Source organism: Grus americana, chromosome 6 (assembly GCF_028858705.1).
Source record: "Grus americana isolate bGruAme1 chromosome 6, bGruAme1.mat, whole genome shotgun sequence".
Taxonomy (NCBI): Eukaryota; Metazoa; Chordata; class Aves; order Gruiformes; family Gruidae; genus Grus; species Grus americana.
Genome location: NC_072857.1, coordinates 42,672,760 through 42,676,752, shown reverse-complemented (window position 1 = coordinate 42,676,752; position 3,993 = coordinate 42,672,760).

Here is a 3,993-nt window from a genome sequence, read left to right as displayed (position 1 = left end):
CGCTCTCTCCTCCTCGGTTCCGGCGCACGACCCTTCAAACCGGAGCAGAGCGGGAGGAGTGGCTGCGCCGCCGGCCCTGCCAAACCCTCCTCTCCTGAGCGCCAGCCTCCCCGCACCCGGCACGGCCCCCCGGGGACCCCGCCACCCAGCTGGGGACCCACCTGAGCCCCCCAAAACCTCTGGGAGCTGAGCCAGCCCTCAGACGCACCCTGTTCCCTGTCCCAGCTGCTGCTGCCAGCTTTTTAACTCCTTCCTGCCCAAAAAATCCTAAATCCTCTCTCCCTCTTTGGTGGCTCTGGTTAAATTATCGGTGTCAAGAGCCGTACATGGCGGGGGGGGGCATGTACGGACACGGTGCCTGCAGATGCCCAGCTTCGATGGGACGCACGGGGTCCCCCCCTCCATGTCTCGGGGAAAGGTTATAACCTCAGAGCAAAACCAAACGAGGAAGGGGAAAAAAAAAAAATCCCAGAAAACAATTCCAAGATTTCCACCGGCCGGAAACACAAGTCCCCAAAGTCAAGTGCTGTTGAGCTGCTTTCCCAGCTCAGTTACAGGGCCAGGACCCCCCCAGGTGCTGTCGCGGGACAGCGAGGGGAGCGCTTGCAATCCCCCCCCGCCGCCAAGCATCACGCGCCAGCAACGTCTTGAAGCCAGGAGGTCTGAGCAATCGCAGCCTCCAGCACTCAACTTTTCCTGGAGCCCAGGATTAAAATCTCCCCCGGGCAGTGCTGGTGCTCTCCCACGCCCCCAAAAATTCAGTTGTTCTTTGCCTCAGCTTAAAACAAATCCCCCAACATCCACTCATCTGGCTCATTTCCCCACCTCAACGCTGCCCTGCTCTGGAGATGATGATCCCCGTTCCCGGGGACCACTGAGTCCCCCATCCCCTGGTGGGATGCAGCACGCCCGTGGAACACACCGCCACGCTGCTCTTGCCGTGACGCGGGACAAGTCACCTTTGCGGCTCAAAAAGCATCCCCCGAGAAGGGACACTGATGGGGAGGTGACAATTTCGGGTCACCCTAGCCGGGATGCTGCGAGGCCGGGAAAGCCGCGGTCTGCGGTAACGTGGTCCTGCAACGCGGAGCGGGAAGCGATGCAAATCTCCTGATGCTCTGCTTTAAAAATACTCAGGAAAAGCACTCAAACGAATGTTCAGATGTCTATTGTGCTTTACGCAACATTTCCCATGCTACTTTTTAAGCGAAACGGGTGAGGTTTCCCCTTAAAATAGTAGCTGGCACAGCGAGGATGCTGTTGCTAATCGGCTTGCCCCGTGACCGATGCTGTTAGGGGTGCGTGGTGTGGAACAGCCTACAACTAATCGAACGCGGGACGCGTTTTTGTCCGCATGTCAGAGTTTCCACACGGCCCCCCCAAAGCTCGCGTGCTCCCATCAACCTGATGAAAGGAGCCAGCCTGCCAACCCGTCCCGGCGTGTTCAGACGGGACCCCGCTGCGCCCGGCTCTGCTCCCCCGGGGCGAGGGTGCGGCGTCCCAGCAGGGTGTGGGCTCCCCCCCGCCAACACGTCCTTGGCACGTCCGAGAGGGATGCTGGTGGCTGCTGCTCTTCTCTCACCAGTGGGGAAAACAGATGGAAGAGCTCGGTGTTCCCCTGGCCTCTCCCCCAAACTGGGGGGGGAGGTAAGCGCGGTGGGTGCCAGCCTGCACCGGGGATGCAATCCAAGCCCCCCGGAGCCACGTGGCGTGCCCAAGGCAGCTCCCAGAGCCAGGGGAGAGCATCACGAGCCCCGATGAGCCGCCTCGTCTCAGCTGGGAGGGTTTTGGCGGCGGCACCATGCTGGGGTGCCCCAAGCATGTGCAGACACAACGCTCGGCTGGAAAAAATCCCATTTCTCCCTTCTGCTGGGATTAGGCAGCTCACGATACAGAGCAGAGCAAAGCAGCGATCCCCGCGCACGGGGCCATCGCCGCCAGCCCTCGTTAACTCAATGATCTTCGTTTCACTGCACACCTCCGCGTCGGCGGCTCCCGGGGAAAGAGCGAGTGCTGGGGCATCCCAAAACAAGGGGGTTCCAAAACAAGGGGGTTTCCAAAACAAGGGGGTTTCCAAAACAAGGGGGTTCCAAAACAAGGGCTCAGAGGGTGGCCTGGTGGCACAGGTGGCATCAGAGCATCCCAAGCCAAAGTGCCCCACTCTGCCACTGACCGAGCGGCCAGGCAGGGACAGGGACCGCACCAGCCGGTGAAATATTTTGGAGCAGCATTTCCCCAAAGAGAAGCTGCAGCAGCCGGATTGCTGGCAGAGCGGGGAAAAGCATTTCGCACACTCCAGGGGATGCTGCCGGAAGCTCGGCGTGACCTTGCACTTCTTTAAAAGCAAAATTGGACCCTCAGTCTGGTCCCAATTGCCCCCTGAACAGGCTGGCTGTGTCTTCCCACCGCTGTTCAGCATCAGCCGGTCCCTGCGGAAAAGGGGGATGAGGCTGCCCCGCTCACGGCAGTCTCTGTCCTGTCCCAGAAGAAAAGAAGGGAGGGGGGAAAGAAAGGGGGAGAAAGGAGAAGAGAGAGGAACAAAAAAAAAAAAAAAAAGAAAAAAAGAGAGAGGAAAAAAAGAGGGGAAAAAATAGAGGGGAAAAAAATAGGAGAAAAAAAGACAAAAAAAAGAAGGGGAAAAAGACAAAAAAGAGGAACAAAAAGAGGAAAAAGGAGAAAAAAGAAGAAAAAAGAGAAAAAATATTATAAAAGAGAAAATAAAAGAGGAAAAACAAGAAAAAAGAAAGGGAGAAGACAGGGAGAAGCGAAAACAAAAAGAGGGGAAAGAAGAGCATGACAAGGAAGGAAAAAGCCTGTCGGGCAGGTATCAGAGCGGCAGCACCCCACGGGTGGGCAAGGAATAACGTTACTGCTCAGGGGCCGGCTGGGCTTCAGCAACCCGGCCACGCGTGTCCCGGTGCCACGGAGCCACGGTGGTGGCCGGGGAGGACAAACCTGGCCACGAAGGTGCTGGCGCTGCGGCGTGCGCTGCGCTCCCAGCACCACGTCCTGAGCCCTCGCCGGGGCCGCCCCGGGTTTTGTCCCCATGGCACTGGGGGGGGGGGGGGACGGGGACCCTGCCCTAGCCCAGCTCAGCACACCCCCCACCAGCAGGTCTAGGCTGGAACAGGGCAGACGGATGGACAGACGGACAGATGGATGGACAGACGACTGGGCAGACAGGCAGCCGGGCAGACGGATGACAGATGGACGGACGGATGGACGGACGGATGGACAACTGGGCAGACGGGCGGCTGGACAGACGGATGACACACGGACAGACAGAAGGACGGATGGATGGCCAGGCAGACGGATGGACAAACGGCCGGCCAGATGGATGGACAGACAGATAGATGGCTGGGCAGACAGACAGACGGACAGATGGACAGACAGATAGACGGATGGACAGACGGGCAGATGGCCAGGCAGACAGATGGACAGACGGGCAGACGGAGGGACAGACGGCCGGCCGGGCAGACGGACAGCAGAGGGAGCCTGAGGCCGAGCAGAGTGCGGAAGCATCCTTGGTACACCCACTTTGCTGCGCCCCATCACGGGTGACGACCCACCGCGGCTACACCAGGGACCCTTCCCACCCACCCCGGCCACTGGCCCAGAGGTCACCGAGGTGCAGGCAGGGACCGGCAGCGGTTCCGCAGGGTGCAGCAGGACCGAGCGCAGGCAGAGAGGTGCGATCCCCCATCGCCTGCGTCTTCCTCCCTCCCCCTGCTCGAGGTCTCCGCAAGCCGGGGTGGGGGGGACCCCAGTTCCGAGATGTCCCTTGAGCCCAAGAAGATTAAGCGCAGCTACAGAACGGGCTTTAACGCCGACAGCGGATCCCGCTGCCAAGAGACTGAGCCATGGAGGGAAAGACCCCCCCAGGGCACCCCCCGCTCAGCCACGCGCCTCTGGAGCCGGGCAGGGACGGAGCTCACGGCCCCCCCAGCGCAGTTCCCAAGGAGCCTCCCTTAGCAATCGGGGGCTTTAATTAAC